Genomic DNA, 22,152 nt, shown 5'->3' with positions numbered 1-22,152 from the left:
ACACACACACACACACACACACACACACACACACACACACACACACACACACCTTTTGGAAATACAGAGTAAAGAAAGCAGGGGGCCAGTTGATATCATCCGCCAGTAATTCCAGCACCTGAGAAGTGTGCACAACTTCAGGCTTCAAATCGAGCCTCAGCCATGGAGCCATTAAAGCTGCTCTACATAGCTAGAGATTTTCCCTACAAATCTGCAAGGAACCGCATGGTCGTGGCAGCTAGCTCACACCTTTCATCCCAGCACTCAAGAAGTAAAAATATAGGAATCTCTGTGAGTGCAAGGCCAGCCTGGTCTATAAGCAAGTTCCAAGACAGATGGGGCTACACAGAGAAACCCTGTCTAGGAAAAACGAAACAAAAATCTGCCAAGAGGGGCTTGAGAGATGGCTCAGTGGCAAGGGTTCTGACTGCTCTTGCAAAGCACACGTTTAATTCCCAGCACTCAACATCAGGAGGCTCACAATCACCAGTGTGGTTCCAGCTCAGACATCACAGGTATGCACACACCTGGAAACACTGGTACACATAATGAAAAATAAAATCTTTTTTTGTTGTTGGTTTTGTTTTTTTCAAGACAGGGTTTTGCTGTAGTTTTAGAGCCTGTCCTGGAACTAGCTCTTGTAGAGCAGGCTGGCCTAAATAAAATATTTTAAAAGGAAAAGAAAATCCCGGGTGGGGATTGAGGCAGACAACAAGGTAAGGAAAGCCACAGGCTACGCTCTGTGTGTGAGTAGAGTGGCGATCTCCTTTGCAACCCCAAGACTGAAAGAATTTATGTCCTGGCATCTGATAATGAGTATCAGATATCAATGCGGCACTCAAAATGCTGACTCAGCAGAGCCTGGTGGCTATCCGCGGTGCCTGAGGAGCACGTACAGGCCTTTTGTTCCCTTTTGTTTGTTTTCTGAGGCAGGGTTTCTCCGTGTAGTCCTGGCTGACCAGACTGGCCTGAGCTCAGATCCGCCTGCCTCTGCCTCCCTTCTGCGTTCTGGGAATGAAGGCGTGCACCACCACACCCAGGACTCACCAACACTGGCTTTTTAACTTAGAAACGTTTGTGTCTCGAGTCACTTAAGTCACCCAGCAGTAAAAGTGACGCCCTCTGGAAGCTCAAGTGTCAGCTGTGTGGATGAACTTTCCTTAGCTCTCGGGACAGAAAAGCTCATCACAGATAGGGAATTGGAACGGTCATCTTTCCACTGCAGAACAGAAAGCTGCAGAGCTGCACGGACAAGGAGAAAACGTAGAAACAGTCCTGGATTCCTGGGGCCCAAGTCTGAATACAAGTGCTATTAGTCCACTCTGCAGTCCTGGGCTGGGGGGTGGGGGGTGTTATCCAGGTGTCCTCTGAGGCAAAATTTAAAGTGATGCCCACTAAACTCCTTCATCTGATAAAGACATACTTTTTATATAAAATAGATGTAGGATTTTGAACATGGTAGCTAAATGTAAAATAACTGTAAGTTAAATCTGTTAAGTAACGATGTTTTGGGCGTGTCTAATTCAACAAGTTACTAAACTTAAGCCAGGTGTGACAGTATATACCTGTAATAGCGATAATTGGGCAACTGATGCAAGAAAATCCAAGTGTGTGACCTGGAACCAGGTCACTGAAGGAAACCTGGTTCCAGGACAGCCAGGGCTACAGCTAGAAAGCGAGAAACTCTCTCTCTCTCTCTCAAAAAAAAAAAAAAAAAAAAAAAAAAAAAAAAAAAAAAAAAAAAAAAAAAAAAAAAAAAAAACATGGTGCTGCGGCCTGGAGAGAGGGCACATACTGATCTTGCAGAGAACCTGGGGTCGATCGATACCCAGCAAGCACATGGTAGCTCACAGTCATCTGTAACTCCAGCTTCAGGGGGGCTGATGCCTTCCTCTGACATGAGTGCAGCAGGTATGTCCATGGTGTACTTACGGACATGCAGGCTGAGCTCTCAGACACATAATACATGTAAAAAGCAAGAACAATCCATCGCTGGATGTGGTAGCTTGTGCTTGGGCTTCCAGTGCTGGGAGGTGGAGACGGATGGCTCCCTAAGCCTGCTAGGCAGTCTCCCCCACAAAAACAAACAAACAAACAAACAAACAAATAAATAAAATATATGGATGGTGCCCATGAACGCTATGCAGGGCTGGCTTTAGGTCTCTGCAAACACTCGCTCACATATGTATACTCAATGTGCATGCACGTGCGCTCACACACACACACACACTGGGGATGTAGCTAAGCCGCTAGAATGCTTACTTATTGTATGAAATCCTGGTTTGATCCTCCCAACACAGCCTAAACTGAACAAGATGTTGCATCCCAGTAATCCCAGGACACAGGACGTGGGGGCAAGAGGATCAGGAGTTCACGATTATTCTGGTGACTTTGAGGTCAGCCTGGGGCTACCTGAAACCTTGTCTCCAAAACACCCCCCCAAAACTTAATTTCACCTCTTTAAGAATTTTCTTCTGAAAACATGACTACTACATGATTTTACTATTTTATCTTTCATTACATTGAATTGGCTTAAAAAAATAGATATTTTAGTTATCTATGTTGAGATAAGCTTACACTACTAGCCCTCGTCTGAAACACATGCATGTGTGTCTTAGTTGCTGTTTATTGCTGGGAAGAGATAACACATGACCAAGGCAACTATTTTTTTAAAATATTTATTTATTTATTATGTATACAATATTCTGTCTGTGTGTATGCCTGCAGGCCAGAAGAGGGTACCAGACCCCATTACAGATGGCTGTGAGCCACCATGTGGTTGCTGGGAATTGAACTCAGGGCCTTTGGAAGAGCAGGCAATGCTCTTAATCTCTGAGCCATCTCTCCAGCCCCCAAGGCAACTATTTTTAAAGAAAGCATTGAACTGGGACTGGGACTGGCTTTCAGCTTCAGAGCTTGCGTTCATTAGCATGGCAGCATACGGGCAGGTACTGGCGTAGTGGCTGAGAACTACACCCTGATATGTACATCGAGAGACACTCTGGCCTTGGCACAGGGTTTTGAAACCTTAAAACCTACCCACAGGGACACACTTCCTCCAAGTCCAGACCTCTCGATCCCTCTAATACCTTCAGAGAGTGCCACTCTCTAATGACCAAGCATTGAAATCTATGAGCCTATGTGCGCCATTCTCATTCAAACCACCACACCTTCACTTCACAGACTGAGAAACAGCTATGTGGCACTTCATGGTGAGAGAGGTTTGCTTTCTTCTAAGGTTTATTTATTTCATGTTTGCCTGAATGTACATATATGCACTACATGTGTGTCTGGTGTCCAAGAAGGTCAGAAGAGGGTAGATAGCCCTGAATTGTAGTTACAGATGGTTGCGACCCACCATGTGGATGCTGGACATTGAACCCGGGTCCTCGGCAAGAGCAAGAGCTCTTAATTGCTGAGCCATCTCCAGCCCTGGTTTGTTTGCTTGCTTGCTTGTCTGTTTGTTTTCAATACGGGTTTTTTTTTTTGTGTGTGTACCCCTGGTTATCCTGAAACTCCCTTTGTAGACCAGGCTGGCCTCGAATTCACAGAGATCCACCTCCCTCTGCCTGTGCCACCACCGCCCAACTTTAGGAGAGGTTTTGAGTTGAGTTCCATGAGGTGATTTTGTGGGTTGAGGCCACAATGTATTTACACAAACTAAGATGGGTGCTGTTGGACCCTAGAGTCCAATCACCGAGGAGGAGTCGTCCCAAGACACCATCTCTCACACCACAGCTGATGTAAAAGCATGAGGATTTTATTAATTCTGTCATGACAAGGTCTTTCAGCATTCGAAAAAGCAGAAAGACCCTGAATGGCTGGTACAGGCTATTTTTAAAGGAAAAAAACACAGAAGGAAGGGGATTATTCTTTAACTATTATGATTGGCTTATTCAAAAGGGCTATTACCAATAATTGGCTGGAGAGCGAATGTCAGATCGGGTGAGGTAAGAGGAAACATCTGAGGGTCACTTTGCCCCTTTCCCAGGGCCTGAGTCAAAACACTAGGAACTCAGTCAACACCTAAGGGTTATCTTGCCCCTATTCAATAACTGAGTTCTATTTGGAGAACATTCACAAGGACTCAGGGAGATGATGGAAAGTTCCCAACATTTCAGCACGTCTGTGGGCAATTGTTAGGTCCTTGGTTCCCGGTGGGGGGCATTACTGCCGAGAGGCCTCAGAGTTGTCAGAAATGGTTTCAGAGTTCTACAGGTGCAACATCACCAGAGGATGCCACCTGCTAACAGTACTGTCACATATGGTCATGTATGACTATGTAGTATATGAATTACTTCTTTTTTCTCCTTCCTACGCCACTTCTCAGAGGGAATCTATACATAGGTCACATTTCATCGAAAGGTTTCTTATTGGAAGTGTGCCTAGATAAAAGCCATACCGATTCTCATGAATCTCGTATTTACGGGGGGGGGGGGGGGGGGCGGGGTTACGCATGCCACAGTGGTGCTTGTGGAGGACGGAGGGCAGGTTTAGGAAGCTGGTTCTCTCCTCTGCCATGTGGGCACTAGAGATCAAACTCAGGTCTCTGTCAGCCTTGCTGAGGTGGCTTCACTTGCTGACTGAGATTGTCATTGAAATCTTTATAAACTTAGGAAATGTATGCATATCAGTGCTTAATGTGATTAAATGCAATAGTAATCTAGGGATCAATGATATTCGGTACCTGGCAGCTAAGAGAGGTGCATTGGTTAGTTTTTCTCAATTTGTCATAAATCTAGAAATATCTGGGAAGAGACAATTTCAATCGAGGAATTACCTTCATGAGACTGGCCCATGGACTTGTCTGAGGGCATTTTCTTGACCAATGATTTGATGTGGGAGGGCCCGGCGTACCGTGGGAGGAGTCACTCCTGCACAGGTGATCTTGGGCTGTCTAAGAAAGCAAGGTGGGGGCTGGAGAAATGTCACTAACTGCTCTTACAGAGGAACCCGGTTCAATTCCTAGCACCCATACAGCAGCTTACAACTGTCTGAAACCCTGGTTCCAGAAAACCTGACACCCTCACACAGACACACATTTGGGCAAAACACCAAAGCACAATAAATAAGTCATTAGAAAAATAAAAAAAGAGCCAGGCCATGGTAGCACATGCCTTTAACCTCAGCACTTGGGAGGCAGGGGCAGGCGGAACTCTGTGAGTTCACGGCTGGTATGGTCTACAAAGTGAGCTCCAGAACATTCAGGGCTGTTACACAGTGAAACCCTATCCTGAAGAACCACAAACAAACAAGCAAACAAATAATCCTGTAATTCCAGTAATTGGAAGATAGAATCTGGAGGACTGTGTATTCACGCCCAGCCTGAGCTGCACAAGATTCTGCCTTTAAAACATCTTCACCAACAGCCATCATCTCCATCACAACAGAACGCTCCAGGCACAAATGTGCGAGACTTTGGGGCTTTTCATAACACATATGAACAATGAGCACCCTGGTTTCCAGCCAGGCTTCTGCAACTCTGCTCTGTGAGTTTAGGTGGCCCAGGCTGCCCTTGAGTTTGGTATGCAACCACGGATGATATTGAGCCTCCCTTTCAAAATGTGGGACTACAGTCACACTCTGCTTTTTTTCAAATTAAAAAGAGATTTTTGATATTTCCTACAATTTATAATTTTGTGTCACTGCGGAGGCCCAAAAAACATAAGCCTACTTCCACCTTGACCAAAGGTCAGAGTTGGAATTTACCTCAATTCCATCAACCTCGACAAAAATACTACTTGTCAGGGTAGGGGCAGGCATGGGGACTAGAAATATAAGAGTATAAAGACGCGTTTAAAAATAAAACAAAAAACTGGGCGGTGGTGGCATGTACCTTTAATCCCATCACTCGAGAGGCGGATCTCTGTGAGTTCTAGGCCAGCCTGGTCTACAAGAGCTAGTTCCAGGACAGGCTCCAAAGCTACAGAGAAACTCTGGGGAAGGAAGAGCGTTCTAGAAGAGGACTGTAATCCAGCCACTTGCGTCCATAGAATTGAGAGGCTGTAGAAAGACTACAGGTTGTGTACAACCTAGACTTGACTGTAAAGAACTACTCCATCAGCGATAATGTAACCACAATAAAACACCTAAAAGTCATTAAAAGCAAAAAAAAAAAACACTACAAGTTAAAAAGGTAACTTCTAAAATAAAAATTAACCTTACACTACTTTTATTTACCCCAAACACCTGCATTTTGTCCCCATTAAGCCTACAAGTTCACGTGTATAGAAAAAGTAACTTCTTTTATTAAACCAAGCTTGTTCCCCGAGGGGTGCACCGTTCCTGGAAGTACTGCAATACCAGGTCGATGCGTGGAGTGGACGGAGCAAGCTCCTATTCCAACTCCTACTTCCAAAAATCCATTTAATATATTGTCCTCGGATAGAGGACGTATCAGATATTAAACTGATAAGAACAGATACTACACTTGATCTTAGCCAAAAGGCCGAGAAGCGATACCGGACACCCACCACGCACCCTTGCCCTGCGCCCGCGGGACACACCAACGTCGTGGCGACCGCCCGCGACCCTGACTCCCGGTTTTCCCAGCGCGTCCTTCCGCTTCCCGTCGGCGTCCGCGTCCTCGGCGCCTCACCCGCTCTCTCAAATCCACAGCTTCAGCTACGAATTCCACGACCCCGGCGCTCCCGGCATTCCCGCGCGCGCACGCCGCGTCTGATTTGCATGTCCCGCCCCCTCGCGAGGGGCGTAGTGGCATTGGCCCGCCTTTTCCTTCTCCTCGTAGCCTCCGCGTGGCGCACTCGCGAGCTCTCAGACAATTGCGATTTGGCATCCAGCCAAAACAGAGGTCCCCGAAGTGGGGCAGGTCTATGGCCAGATACACCTGAGGAGCCACGAAGGCCAAACGGTGGCTGAAGTGGGTACTTTTCCTAGTTCGCGTTAGCTGCAGGACGATCTTCCCTGTTGAGGGGCTGACTCCTGCCGAGTAGGGAGGCCAGTGTCCTAGCGATTTTCTGTTAAGTGTTTCCACAATGTTGTCAAAGCAAATTTATTTATATAGTTAAAAACCGTAATAAATGTTGAAAAATAAGTGCTTTATTTATTGAAATTCCATAATAAACTATGTAATGTCTTTTCTAAGGTGGCATATACCTTTAATCCCAGCACCGAGGAAGCAGAAACAGGTGGATCCCTGTGAGTTTGAGGCCAGCCTGATCTACTACGGAGTTCCAGGAGAGCCAAGGCTACACCAAGAAACTCCATCATCTTGAAAAACAAAACGAGCTAAACAAAAAAACAAAAACACAAAAACAAAAAAAAAACACCCCCAGAAACAAAGACATGATTGCAAGGTGGTCGTAAAGAGTGGTATAATAACTTTTCGAAGCAAAGGCCTGGTAGCCCTTGGAAAACAGGCAGCACAGAGCCATTCGTGTTAAGGTTTCAGGTAGGGTAGAGCCCAATCCTAGAGAAACAGGTTTAACCATAAACAGGAATGAATCTAGTTTGTCTTTGGATGGCTTTCAAGGCTAATGAGGGAGGCTGGTCTATCAATGTGATAATAAACATTTGGTAAATTGAATACTTCTGGAGGTCGCAGTTGTCTGTCCAAGGATCTGTTGAAGTATGCATACTTTCTTTAAACAACATCGTTCTCAGCCAGGCAGTGATGGTGCACGTCTTTAATCCCAGCACTTGGGAGGCAGAGACCAGTGGATCTCCATGAGTTCAGGGCCAGCCTGGTCTACTACCAAGTGAGTTCCAGGACAGGTTCAAAAGCTACAGAGAAACCCTGTCTCAAAAACAAGCAAACAAACAAACAACCCCCCCATCAACAACAACAACAACAACAAAATGTTCTGCATGTCTTGTAGAGTTCCTACAGATTTAGAGCCCTAACGGGATCACAAAGTTTCTTGTGGAGTCAGATGGCCGCATATCCTTGGAAGCACAGTTACTGTAGGAGCGGAAAGAGCTGTGGGAGTTCACTTAGCTATGACATGAAAAAGAGCATAGAAGATCTGGGCTGCCTTTTGCCTTGTCAAACCAGGCCTCTTGTGCTTAGAGCTGTTTTTCCTCAGAAAAGTTTCACTTTTCCTGTCTCCCAGTTCTTCCACACTCGAGCACTGTGTGTGTGTGTGTGTGCACGAGACTGACACCTTCTATGAAGCCAGATTCCCTTCACCTGCACAGCCTGCACAGGGGTCAGGCCCAGGCCTGTTGGTTGGACAACTGGGAAGGAGCTGTTCTGAGTTAACAGAAAAGATGTGCAAGACAGGGCTACCGGATGCATGGGAGTGGCTGGCACCAACCCATCCCTGGATGAGCACACAAGAACTGATTTCTTGGTACGAATCAACCAGCAACCAGTGTCACAGCACACACAGGCAATCTGGGCTTTGCAGCAGAGGGAGAGAATACATGTTTGGAAGCATGAAGAACTGGGAAATAAAAGACATGAACAAAACAACCATGGACCAAATTAGACCTTACACCTAGATGAGCCTGGCCTCCTTGCCTATTCCCTGTACAGTATGGATCTGCTTGACAATAGGGTTCTTCAAAAACTCATTTCTACTGGTTTTTTATTTTTATTTATGAAGTCCATTTTGATCTGAGTGCTAGGAACAATACCCTACCATGAAAAGTTGAAAGTATATGTCCTACTCTACCCCTTAGCCCTGGTTCCTCTTAGTAAAGTTCCCTTGACTTCATCTTGCCTCAGAAATGAATACCAAAGAAACAGACACACACACAAAGCAAGTAACTTAAAAAAACAAAAGTCATTGTAAATGACATTGGCTTCTTCCCTCAATCTTCACTATTAATCTCAGGTATAATCAACTGAACAATAATTAAATATTTAAGACTTTTTTCTTTTCCATTGTCCGGTGACTTTTTTATCCCCCCTCCCTTAAGAAAAGTGGCTCAGGGGCTAGAGAGATGGCTCAGAGGTTAAGAGTACTGGCTGCTCTTCCAGAGGTCCTGAGTTCAGTTCCCAGCAACCACATGGTGGTTCACAACCATTCACAATGAGATCTGGTGCCCTCTTCTGGCCAGCAGGTGTACATGCATACAGAACATTGTATACATAATAAATAAATCTTTCAAAACAAAACAAAAAAAGCAAAAAAAGTGGCTCCTTAATATCACTTTCGGGTATATATCCAAAGAATGCTCAATCATGCCACAAGGACATGTGCTCAACTATGTTCACAGCAGCTTTGTTTGTCATAGCCAGAACCTGGAAACAACCTAAATGCCCCTCAATCGAAGAATGGATAAGGAAAATGTGGTACATTTACACAATGGAGTACTACACAGCTGAAAAAAAAATGACAGCTTGAATTTTGCAGGAAAATGGATGGAGCTAGAAAACATTATTTTGAGTGAGGTAACCCAGACACAGAAAGACAATTATCACATGTACTCTCTCATAGGTGGATTTTAAACATAAAGCAAAGAAAACCAGGCCACAAATCACAATCCCAGAGAACCTAGACAACAATGAGGACACTAACAGAGACTTACATAGATCTAATTGCATGGGAAGTAGAAAGTATAAAAAGACAAGATCTGAGTAAATTAGGAGCATGGGGACCTTGGGGGAGGATTGAAAGGGGAAGGGGAGCGGCAGGGAGGGGAGCAGAGGAAAATGTAGAGCTCAATAAATATCAATAAAATAAAAAAAGGAGCACAGACCTCCCTCCGGTGTTAATATTTTGTAGATGCAAATTTATAGAACCAGTAAAAGCTACAATGGAATAAAATGACAAACAGGACACAAGAATAAAACAAGGTATTGTGTAATTGCCTGTGCAAAGAATAAGAACTGTTTTAGGAACTCAGCTTGCAATAAGAGGTACTTGAGAGAATTTCTCTCTCACAACGTTAGCTACTAATTCTTCCTACAAGATACCCGGAATAGCATAATAAAAAGCTGTACATAAAACTTTGAAACTCTACCTAGCCGCGCGACACAAGCAAGCATAAATGAAAATAAGCAGATTAATAAAGTTCTTTTATTAAACCAAGCTTGTTCCCCAAGGGGTGCACCGTTCCCGGAGGTACTGCAATACCAGGTCGATGCGTGAAGTGGACGGAGCAAGCTCCTATTCCAACTCCTACTTCCAAAAATCCATTTAATATATTGTCCTCGGATAGAGGACGTATCAGATATTAAACTGATAAGAACAGATACTACACTTGATCTTAGCCAAAAGGCCGAGAAGCGATATCGGACACTCAACACGCACCCTTGCCCTGCGCCCGCGGGACACACCAACGTCGTGGCGACCGCCCGCGACCCTGACTCCCGGTTTGCCCCGCGCGTCCTTCCGCTTCCCGTCAGCGTCCTTGTCCTCGGCGCCTCACTCGCTCTCTCAAATCCACAGCTTCAGCTACGAATTCCACGACCCCGGCGCTCCCGGCATTCCTGCGCGCGCACGCCGCGTCTTATTTGCATGTCCCTCCCCCTCGCGAGGGGCGTGGCGGCACCGGGCTTCCTCCCGTCAGTCTCCGCGCGGCCGCGGCGTCCTGAACCGCTAGCGGCCTCTTCTGCTCTGACCTCCAAGGGGAAGTGGGAGGGGAGTGGTGGAGAGGGGCGGTGGAGGGGGGCGGCGGGACCCGGGAGAGTACACCTGAGGAGACCTGGAGGCCGACTGTGGCGGAGGGTGTGTGTCGGGGTGACCTACCTAATTGCGTGGGCGGGCAGACAAGCTGCTACTGTCCCCGGAGACGCCGTTTCCGCTTCGGGCAGGCGGCGCAGGGAGCGGGTGTCAGGGAGTCTGGTGGACGCGGAGGGATTCTGGCCCCCAGAGGCTGCGTCTGCGCGGCTTTCCCAATACACTGAAACTGCGTGTCAGACACCACGCCCTCCCCTCCCTCACCGGGTCACTTAGCGACCGAACCGCGTGGGTGTTCCGGCCTTCCTGCGGCTCCTGCTCCCTCCAAATTAGCGGTGGTCCCTCGTATTTTACCCCTAGTCCTGGTATTGACAGGTGCCAGGACGCTGCTGTATATAGCATCCTTAGGTATTCCCAAAGACCCCTACACAGGATGCTGGGAAAAAATGGTGAGTGGTTAAGACTACTTAAGCGCTTGCAGGACCCGGATTCGGTTACTATTATTCACGTGGTATCTCACAACTCTCAGTTCCAGGGGATCCAACATCCTCTTCTGGACAACAGGCTTACACGAGGTACACAAAACAGCAAAAACATCCTTACGCATAAAATGAATCGTAAAAGAAGTTGACCTCACTACATATCAGAATTCTGGAAGAGTAGGATGAAGCAAGGTTGAAGTTTAAGATTTTAAACCGATTTAAGCACAGGAGTTAATACGAGTGCAGGAAAATGATAGTACACATCCACGTGTGGGATGTGGATCTCTCAAGATAGTTTCCTGCGTGTCTCCTGAAAATGTGTAAGAAATTTGTAAGGATCTCCGGATCTTCCCATACCCGCTTTGGGAGCGGTTTCCGTGGTGGTTTAAATAGGATGACGATCCCTGGGTAGCAAAAGTTGCACGAGGCCTAAGGTATGCCTCTCATTGTGTTGTTTGGTTGGTTGGTTTTATTTTTTTGGTTTTGTTTTTTCGAGACAGGGTTTCTCTGTGTAGCTTTGGAGCCTGTCCTGGAACTAGTTCTTGTGGACCAGGGTGGCCTCGAACTCACAAAGATCCGCCTTCCTCAGCCTTTCAGAGTGTTGGGATTAAAGCCTGCGCCACCACCGCCCGTCTTCATTGTGGGATTCTTCTTGTGAAATTTACTTGCTCTTTACAGCTGGGGAAGGGGGAAGATTCATTGCTACTTTAATGTTCTTATTTGTGATACCTATTCATAGGACTAGTGTCACCATCTAGGCAAGGATCACTGGAAATTTTGTTGATTATGCTTGAATTACTGACTGAACTGGCAAAACGAAGCTTTCACTTTCCCAAGTCCCCGTAATTTTCACCCTTCCTCCCACCACTTTTTTTCTTCCCTCCACAGGGTTTCTTTGTGTGGCCCTGGCTGCCCTGGCACTTGCTCTGTAGACCAGGCTGGCATCAAATTTAAGGATCCGCCTGCCTCTGCCTCCTGAGTGCTGGGATTAAAGGCGTGCACCACCAACCCTGGACTCCCTTCTTTCTATCCCGGGTATTTATAGGAAGTGAGGATTCATCACTTTTCCCAGTAACACTGTGTATCACAGTGGTCTGAACGGACAGATCTCACCAGGGCTCCCTTGGTGTGATCAGTGTGTTGTATGTGGTAATCTTGTGTTGGGTGATTAGGCCATGGGTATGTGGTGATATGTAGGCACTGATCGGTGAGGCCTTTGGGAGGCTGCTGGGGGCAGGAAGGCAGACGTGGCGTGGCACAGTCTTAGAGGAGGACAGGCTGTTCTAGAAGAGGAAGGGATTTTTTTTTTCCACAGAGATAACCTTAGGTTTTCCCACCCTTCATTTTTGTTGAGTTTGTCATGTTCTGAAATCCTAATAATACCCAAACAAAAAGGTGTATATTTCTGAGCTAACATTAAAGACCAGATCCAGGGAACACACATTCAACAACACGAACTCTAGAAGCAATTGCATGAAATCCTTATTGTTTTTCCGTAGGCACAGAGGCTGCACTGTAATCTACTGCTTCCGACAGTAATTGCGGCTCTGCAGTTTACTGGCGTGCTTCTCTGGCAGCAGCCCAGCTGCTCAGGATTTCTGTTCCCGCAAGCAGACGGGTTGTCACTGCCGCCCAATATAGCTTTTAATTAAATCTCTACATTTATCAATAAGACTCAGGAGTCAGAGTCTGCGGTGGAAACCTGCTAGTTCAGAGAGGTTGACTAGTAACTAGCTGACCTCTCTGCTGAGAGGATCCTTCTGCTCCACCAAACAAAAACAAAACCCATCCCATTCAAAGTCCCTCCCTACTATTTCCTGTTTCCTGTGCATCTCTACCAGACACGCCCCGACTCTCTAGATTACTTTCTGTCAACTGGTTGCTAACTCAGCTCCTGACCCAAGGTTGATTTTATTTAATTAATGCAAATGAAAATCAGCGTTCACAGTGTGATTGAATAGCCCACAATACTTTACAGTCCCAAGAAGAAAAGAGAGTGTCGTTTGATGTTACAGTCCTATAATCCAATCTCTTAGGAGGTGAAGCTAGGAGGAATATTAGGAGTTCAAGGTCAGACATTGTGTATAGCCAGTCGGAGGCTAGCCTGAGCTGCGCGGGACCGGTCAAAGCAAAACAAAGAGTGCAAGGGGTCGGGGAGGGGAAGAAAAGGGCAGGCTTTATCCGGTAGGTGACAGACTAAAACTGAGATCCTCAGAGGTTCTTCCCAGACTCAAGACTTAGAAACCTGAGGTCCCTCGAGTCTCATACACTCAACAAGATTTCATGTAGCAGTAAGGGAGACACTATGTTCAATGTAGAGGCTGATGTGAATAACCAGTGACCAGTAGGGCATAAATAGCCCAGTACAACCCAGCTGACAAGGACTTCTTTCTTCCTTATTTATTTATTTATTTATCTATCTATCTGAGACATGGTGTCTCTGTATAGTCCTGGCTGTCCTAGAATTTCTGTGTAGACCAGGCTTGAACTCACAGACATCCTCCTGCCTCTGCCTTCTGAGTGCAGGGATTAGAGGTATGTGCCACCACTGCCCAGCTATAGACTTCTTTGTAACACTCGATCCCTCCACAAAGTCACAACACTCTCATCAAAGAGACCAATTGATTGAACGCTCAAAGATAGGCTCTCAGGAAAGCCATGGTAGGTCTACAATCGGAACCCAGTCAGTTGCTTTTCCCCTACAGGACAGGGCTGGCTGTTACTACCAGACAAAAGAACAAGAAAACCCTGGGCCGTGGGTTCTGAGTGCCCTCCTACTTTGGGTTTATTTAGTTCATTCAGAAACTCTTGGAGTGGATGGTAGTGCCATCCATGGCTAGTATTAGGAACACAAGAGTCCTCCAGTTTGGCTTAAAGAGTATTACCCCTAACATTTCACTAATCACACGATCTTAATGAAAATTTGTCATTCATTAATCAAAACTAGTATTGAAAACTTTGATTTTCCGGGCAGTGGTGGTGCATGCCTTTAATCCCAGCACTCGGGAGGCAGAGGCAGGCAGATCTCTGTGAGTCTGAGGCCAGCCTGGTCTACAAGAGCTAGTTCCAGGACAGGCTCCAAAAGCTACAGAGAAACCCTGTCTCAAAAAACAAACAAACAAAAAAAATTTTTTTTGATTTACCTAGATTTCAGAGTTTTGGACATGGATACAGATACACAGGCATTTCCCCCTGTGGTCTTAGGCAGAGTTTTACTTTTTTTCCTCCGCTCCTGTTCCCACCTTGTTATTATCACCTCCATTTTACTATTCTGTGCTGTCTGTTGCATTGGCTGTAAGCTACCCATATCCCTGAAAATATGTAGGTAGTTCTAACTCACTGTGTGGTGAGGTTGAAATACTAGAAAGCATTTGCTGAGTGAACTCAAGTCACGGCGCGGCCCAGGTTGCTTCCGTGAGAGTAAGAAGAGGTGAAGTCATGGTGGCTACCAGGGCCTGTTGTGATTGCTCATGGATCAGTCAGGCATTATATGTGCAATTGTGCCAGAGAGCAGGGTCAGGAGACAGAAGCTTGTATATATATCTTCAGTTTGACCATCGCAGCATATTACATTTATGGATGGTTACCAACCCCCTAAAGGGGAATTACATTTCAGGTAGTTTCTACTTACTTTTTAAAAGATTTTCATTTGTATGGGTGTTTCGCCTGCATGTATGTCTGTGTACTGTTGTTCCGCGCTTCCTCTCGCCAGCAAGAACCACGCGGGACACAGGATCCTTCTGCAGAAATAGCTTTAATGCTTCTTGGGAGCTAGAGCATAAGCCAACATGGCGGGGACCCAGATATGAAGGAAGCCATCCCTTATATATGAAACAGACCCTGCTTCGGACGTGTCACTCTTGGATTGGTCCGCTGCTCCCAGTCCCAGGTGATGCCTCGGGAGTAGGTGGGACAGCAGTGGGAAATTACCGAGCACATGTGCGTTCACCTGGCAGTGAAGCCGGATGTCAGCGCCATCTTGATGATGGAGAATGTGGCTGTGGCCCTCTACAGTGTACCACATGCATGCCATGATTGTAGAGGTCAGAAGAGGGTCTGATCCCCTGGGACTAGAGTTAAAGGAGGTTGTAAGCCACCGTGTGCTGCTCTGGAAGAGCAGCCAGTGCGCTGACCCGATAAGCAACTTCTCTAGTATCTTAAAGATTGTTTACGCGTGTGTGTGTTTGCCTGAGTTTGTGTGTACCTTGCACATGCAGGTGTCCGTGGGAAACCAGAGGGTCATCAGGTATGAGTGCTGGGAACAGAACCCAGGTCCTCAGCAAGAACAGTAGTAGATCCTCTTAACCAATGAGCCATCTCTCCAGCCTCAGATTTTGTTTTTCTTAATGTGGTAGTTGTCTTGCTATCTCTGAATATAAAATAATTCTTTTTCACAGTAAAAAAGGTATTTTTTTTTCCAGTGCTGAGGATTGAATCCAGAGCGTTGACAAGCCAGGGAAGAGACACATCAGTGAGTCACATCCTGGATACTTCTTTTGCTCTTTTAATATAGTCTAATCAGTTGCTGTTTTCTTCCAAGGCTTGTGAATTTTGATACAAGGGTCCCAACCTAGGATTCCATGCTGCCCCCTGGACCTCTGAATCTGGTGTCTCCATTAATATGTCCTGGTCTTGACTCCCTCAAAGGTCAAGAACCTATGAAATTTCCTGGCTTTTGTGTCCTGACTACGAGCTGGACCAGATCTCACAATGGGCTCCAGATTTCAGGAAGGGTAACAGCTATCTGACACAGTTGTTTTAATCAATGGTAGTCACCCTGCAGGTGCAGGCTGTTGGGGGTGGGGGCAGAGGAAACCAGGCTATGAACTTATTACCTTTTTTTTTTATTTTCGAGACAGGGTTTCTCTGTGTAGGTTTGGCACCTGTTGTCCTAGAACTAGCTCTTGTAGACCAGGCTGGCCTTGAACTCACATAGATCCGCCTGCCTCTGCCTCCTGAGTGCTGGGATTAAAGGCGTGCGCCACCACCACCCGGCTCTTGTTGCCTTTTTTTTTTTAAAGGTTTCTTTTATATTATAAATAAGTGTGCTCTTGCTGCCCTTTCTCCTGACCAGTCACGTCCACTCCTACACCGAGGCAGACGTTGGCTCCCATGTGGACCTCCTACAGATCCCATAGCGGAGCAGTAGCTGAATTTTTCATGCCTACCCACACTACCACACTGAGCATTCTGTCTCAGTGCTTCCTGGGCCTGTTATTGCATCCCCAGCAAATGCACAGGAGATGTTCCTAAAGGCAGATTTTCGTGGGTGAGAATGCTCAGTGGGTACTGGCACTTACTGTACAAGTCTGATGATTGAGTTCCATCTCTGGAGTCCCCAATAGCGGTGACAGGAGAGCACCAACTACACACAACGCCACAAAGTTGTCCCGACCCCCACATGTGTGCACTGGCACGTGTGTACTCTCCCATCATATGCAGCACACACAATAATCAAGAGGAGCTGAAGAGGTGATGTGAAAACCCCTTGCTGCTCTTGCAGAGGGCTAGAGTGTGAACCCCTTCATCCACATAGGGCTCCTCAAACTCCTGCTCCAGGGATCTAGCGCCCTCTTCTGGTTTCTGCAGGTACCAGCATGTGGCAGACACAAACATTCACATAAAAATAAATATTAAATGTTTTCTGCTCAAGTAATTTATTTATTTATTTATTTTTTGATTTTTGAGACAGGGTTTCTCTGTAGCTTTGGAGCCTGTCCTGGAACTAGCTCTTGTAGACCAGGCTGGCCTCGAACTCACAGAGATCCGCCTGCCTCTGCCTCCCAAGTGCTGGGATTAAAGGCGTGCGCCACCACTGCCAGGCTCTGCTCAAGTAATTTAATATGATTTGATTTCTCAAGAAAATAAAATAAAACAAAAAAAAACTGAATAAGGCATTTTCTCAGCCTTCAATCTCAAGCTAGGAATGGCCCAGTCAGCCGGCTTGAGAAGGAGGAAATGGGACATTAGCAACCTCATCCTTGACCCAAATTTTCTTCTGAAATCAGACAGTCAATCATAGAGCAGTGCAATCTGCTTGTTTTAAGTCCCCCTGTTGGTTCCTGGCCTTAGTTCCTGGAGGGTTGCTTGGAAGAAGGCCCCTCTTTCAGTAGGAGTCCTTTTACATATGCTTCCTCTATACTACATACACTGGTTTCTAGAGGAAGGCTGTGCTTTCTCCATTCAATAAAAACGTTATAAAAGAAAACAAAAACTCACCCTTGAAAATTGAATCTTCATTATTTTGAAGCCAACATCTACTCTTTTGCATGAGGTCCTTACCTCTTGCACACACCTTTCTTTTCTTTGATTGTTTCTTTCTTTGCTTCTTTGGTTTTTTTTTTTGTTTTTTTGTTTTGTTTTGTTTTTTGAGACAGGGTCTCTCTGTGTAGCCCTGGCTGTCCTGGAACTCTCTCTGTAGACCAGGTTGGTCTCAAACTCAGAGATCTGCCTGCAGGTTGAGTGCTTAAAGGTGTGTGCCACCACTGCCGGGCCACCTTTCATATTTTTATTTAAACTTGTGCTTTGGTAGGACACTATGGAGGCAAGAATATCCCCAGCCACTTCTATGATTAACTCCATCCAGTCTTCCACCCCTCTTTACTAGGGAGTGTGAAGCATTATTAGGAAGAATCTGGGAGCATTTCATTCCATGCTGAAGAAGAAGAGGGGGAAGTGACTTTTCCAAACGTGTGTCCTATTGAGAGGTGGCACACACACTGACTCTCTGTCCAGAGCTGCAGAATTGCAGACCTCAGAGGACAGCTCTCCAGCTTCCCATTCCCCTTAGTCTCTGCTTCTCTCCTCTAGGAAGTGGTTGTTTTTCTTTGTTGTTCTTACTGTTCTCTTTCCCCAGTAAAGGTTCATAGGTAAGCTGAACTGTAATGGTTAAAAACTTGCTCCATTGCAAACTGAATTTCAAACTAAGCTACTGTGTACAAAAGAGAAAAACCTAGTGCTACAAGCCACAGGATTATGCAGTAAATATTCAGCCATCACTGCATAAGCTCAACCCATCAGAATCAGGAATTCTGCTGGAGGATTAAACAATGTCTTATGTCTATAAGGTGTATTGGAGCTACTGCCTTGTGAATGAAATGGCTGTTTTCTGGTTGCAGATTTCTCGCTGTAGCTTACTCCCATCTATTATAAATCTGGGATGGATCTCCCACAGTTTAGCACTATTTGATCACTTATTGGACACAATTTCCCCTAGCTATTTGTTTAAATAGTCACATAGTCAAAAAAACCTGGTTCCCACTACAAGATCTGTGTTCCTTTCTCCATTGTAAACACAGAGATCTAACTTCCTGCAATTATCTTTATTGGCAGGCATTTATTTGTCAGTGTTAGCTGTCCATGCAAAAGTATTTCATTTAAGACATCCCCAGATATCCAAGGGCATAGAATCACTACATGACTAAAGCTCTTGATGCATGGCTGCTCAGATAGATAGAAAAATAAGTATGCCCTGGTTTTCCCTTGTATGTAGATAAGAAAAGTCATGACCTAAATCTAACCTTGCATTAACAGATCCCTAACTCTTCACACTTACCTTCACTCCTGTTTATTAATGATTTTAATTCAGGAAATTTACTGCTTGTGTTTTACTCTCAGAGATAGCAGGAAAAATAATTAGCCATCTGCCCACAGCTGGAAGAAAGACAATAATCCCACAGGCACCTCCAGACTCTTAAACTGCCAATGACCAGAGTGGCTGAGAGACCCTATAATTTAGAGGCTTGAGTCTTTGTTTCAACTGCTTAGAGCAAAAGGAGTAATTTTCAGATCAAAAAAAGCCCCTTAGAGCTTGCTAATATTTGACGGAAGTGCCAACAGAACAGGCGCCACAAGCTTCCTGTTTGTTTACATAGGTTCCTTGTTACCTGACACTCTTTAGTCTGCTGGGGGGAAAAAGTGGCACGCTGAGTAGAAAGACAATCCTTGCCTTGTTCATGATTTTTACTGATTATACACTTCTTAGCTCCTTATCTAATCACTTAAGAATATAGCACGCGAGTTTCCCGTCCTAGATTTCCCTGAAGATTTACTCTCTTCCTTCATTAACTTTCTCCCTTAAGAGTTCACTGAGGCACTCACTGGCCACTCTCACCTTGAGTCATAAAGCTAACTGGCAGTTTAAGCTTTTTGTGTGAAAATCCTTATCTGTCTCTTATGGTCCTGAAAGAATTCCAGTCCTGGATCCCACCAGGGCTGGAGAATGGCTAACTATCCGAGAGGCCCAGGAGCTGATTGTTTCCTTTATCTTTAGATATGTCTCTTGCCGGCTATAGCCTCAGCTGGACCCTAAAGAGGTCTGGTACCTCAACAAATACCCCAGTTACCTAGGAGCTGGCAGGACCTTATTCTCAACTTGGGGATATCATCCACATATATCTAGACCAAGACCCTGTCTTGACAGCAATCTAAAGGGACATCTCAGATTCTAGGTAATGTCGAGTTGATATTAAACCACAAGCTCCTAACACCTGTGCAGTTATAGGAGTTGGTTTAGCTTTGATAGTATTGTAGAACATTATATAACCCTGCCGTTTAACATGGGAAAGAGCATAGAAGATCTGGGCTGCCGTTTGGCTTCTCAGAGCCATGCTTCTTGTGCTTAGAGCTGATTTTCCTCAGGAAACCATCCCTCTCCTGCTCTTATTCCATGGTCTCATTTTTCCCGTCTCCCAGTTCCTCTTCATTAGAGAACTATGTGGGTGTGCACGAGACTGGCACCTTCCTTCTATGAAGCCAGATTCCCTCCATCTGCACAGCCCATCAGGGCTCAGGCCCAGGCCCAGGCCTGTTGGTTGAGTGGTGGGGTAGAAGGTGTTCTCTTTGTGCCGAGTTACTAACAGAAAATATACGCAATCCAGGGCTTCCTGCCCAGGTTGAAAGCAGACCAACCCTTTATTTTCTAGGGCCCCAGAATTACTTATGGAAAAAAAAAAGTTTTAGACCGGTTTCACTATGTGTCTCTGGTTAGCCTGGAACTTTGTAGACCAGACTGGCCCTGATTTCACATAAATCTGCCTGCCTCTTCCTCCCAAGCGATGAAACTAAAGTTTTGGGACACCAAAATTGTCTGTCTCCAACCAGTAACCAGGGCCATGAGTTATTTAACCATGGGCTAATACTTATTTAGAAGCTTGGAAGAACTGAAATTACAGGACACGTGAACAACAGGACAATGCAGGTAAGAGCAGCAAAGAACTAAAAATGTTAAATCACTGCAAATCTGGACTTTTTTTCAGCCCACACTCTGTGTACAGCATTAGTGGCCTGCAGTTGATGTGAATGTATTTCTACTTATCCTGTTTTGTAGCTCATACTTGTACACCTGGAATTTTATTTTGGTATTAGATCTCCTCTTGTCTTGGAGCTGTAGATCAGTGTCTCCCCGAGATAGGACAAAGCACAGCAGGCCCTGCACCCTGCACTATCCCATGTCTGAGTTTTTCTTTTTAAAATTACATTATTTTGTATGTATGGGCATTTTGTGTATGTATAACAAGCATGCTAATATCCTCTGAAGCCATTGGAAGACTGACTGCCTAATACTGGGTATTGAACCTGGGAACTTTGGAAGAACAGCCAGAGGTCCAAACTTGACAAGTGTTTTAAAAGTTTGACGATAAAGATAAAAACACTAACTCCCACTCAATTGAAAGAGCCAGTTTAGCCAAAAACTTGTCTTGAGGAGTGGCACTCTTAATCCCAAACAAAAACTTGTTTAGATCACTAAAACAGACAAAAAGTTTAGCAATGTTAAAGCTACTATTCGTCCTTTCATTGAACCAAGCTTGTTCCCCGAGGGGTGCACCGTTCCCGGAAGTACTGCAATACCGGGTCGATGCGTGGAGTGGACGGAGCAAGCTCCTATTCCAACTCCTACTTCCAAAAATCCATTTAATATATTGTCCTCGGATAGAGGACGTATCAGATATTAAACTGATAAGAACAGATACTACACTTGATCTTAGCCAAAAGGCCGAGAAGCGATATTGCACACCCAACACGCACCCTTGCCCTGCGCCCGCGGGACACACCAACGTCGTGGTGACCGCTCGCGACCCTGACTCCCGGTTTTCCCCGCGCGTTCTTCCGCTTCCCGTCAGGGTCCGCGTCCTCGGCGCCTCACCCGCTCTCTCAAACCCACAGCTTCAGCTACGAATTCCACGACCCCGGCGCTCCCGGCATTCCCGCGCGCGCACGCCGCGTCTGATTTGCATGTCCCGCCCCCATCGCGAGGGGCGTGGCGACCTCAGGTTCGCTTTCTCCCTACAGCTTTCGCGGACGCTTAGGCTGATAAGTGGGGGGCACTTCCGCTTCGGTCACCGTAGAGAAAAGGCGGGTGGGCCGAACTCCTTGAGCATCCTGGGAGGCAAACTGTGGCCGACGAGGGGGAAATCTCCTGATCTTTCTTCTCGAGGCTGGTTCCGAAGGCGGTCCGTGACGCTTCCCCCAGTCCTGAAGTTGTGTATGACTGACACCATGCCTTCATGTGCTCCCTTCTCTCACCTGGTCTCTTAGCAGTGACCGAAGGCCTCTCCTGCGCCCATCGCAAGGGCGATCCTGGGATGTTATAGCCCCCGCGCAAGTGTAGCTAATCCAGCCCTCTGGCTGTTTTATTCCAATCTGCGCTCTTTATTGGCTGTCGTATCATCAGGACTTCTCAGCCCCGTCAGGTGCCCAAGGCGCAGTAGGTGCTCAGTGAGACGTTTGTGGGGTAGAGAGTGATGTGAACACACAGACTCAGTTGGCTGGCTGCTGGCCTGATTCAGGGGTGAGTAAAGATGATCGATTTAGCAGTAGTAGCAGATCAGGGAGAAAGATGGAGCTACGTTTCTTTTTCTGTTTTCCTCCTCCTCCTCCTCCTCCTCCTTCTCCTCTTTCCTTTTTTTTTTTTTTTTTTTTTTTTTTTTGAGACAAGGTTTTCTCTTTATAACAACACTGGCTGTCCTGGAACTTGCTTTGTGGACCATATTGGCCTCGAACTCACATACTCCTGCCTCTGCTTCCCTGAGATTAAAGGCCAGGGCAGGGGCTCATTTTCCTTTATGTAGCCTGGGCTGCCC

At 46.0% G+C, this 22,152-nt stretch overlaps 1 long non-coding RNA gene and 3 other non-coding genes across 4 annotated transcripts; 1 reads left to right on the top strand and 3 right to left on the bottom strand.

Annotated features, from left to right (window-relative positions):
* Positions 1-6,269: 6,269 nt before the first annotated feature.
* On the bottom strand, positions 6,270-6,460 carry LOC148123260 (U2 spliceosomal RNA). The gene has a single exon (XR_015734804.1). It is a non-coding gene; the product is annotated as a U2 spliceosomal RNA (small nuclear RNA).
* A 224-nt stretch (positions 6,461-6,684) lies between these two features.
* Positions 6,685-7,546, top strand: LOC146896177 (uncharacterized). Its single transcript, XR_015004830.2, has 2 exons — positions 6,685-6,880; positions 7,106-7,546. It is a non-coding gene; the product is annotated as an uncharacterized LOC146896177 (long non-coding RNA).
* Positions 7,547-10,009: 2,463 nt separating this feature from the next.
* LOC148123259 (U2 spliceosomal RNA) lies at positions 10,010-10,200 on the bottom strand. Its single transcript, XR_015734805.1, has one exon. It is a non-coding gene; the product is annotated as a U2 spliceosomal RNA (small nuclear RNA).
* A 10,686-nt stretch (positions 10,201-20,886) lies between these two features.
* LOC125416487 (U2 spliceosomal RNA) lies at positions 20,887-21,077 on the bottom strand. The gene has a single exon (XR_007236902.3). It is a non-coding gene; the product is annotated as a U2 spliceosomal RNA (small nuclear RNA).
* Positions 21,078-22,152: the final 1,075 nt, after the last annotated feature.

Source organism: Myodes glareolus, chromosome 1 (assembly GCF_982192425.1).
Source record: "Myodes glareolus chromosome 1, mMyoGla1.1, whole genome shotgun sequence".
NCBI classification, from domain to species: domain Eukaryota; kingdom Metazoa; phylum Chordata; class Mammalia; order Rodentia; family Cricetidae; genus Myodes; species Myodes glareolus.
This window is presented reverse-complemented; position numbering and strand designations above follow the sequence as displayed.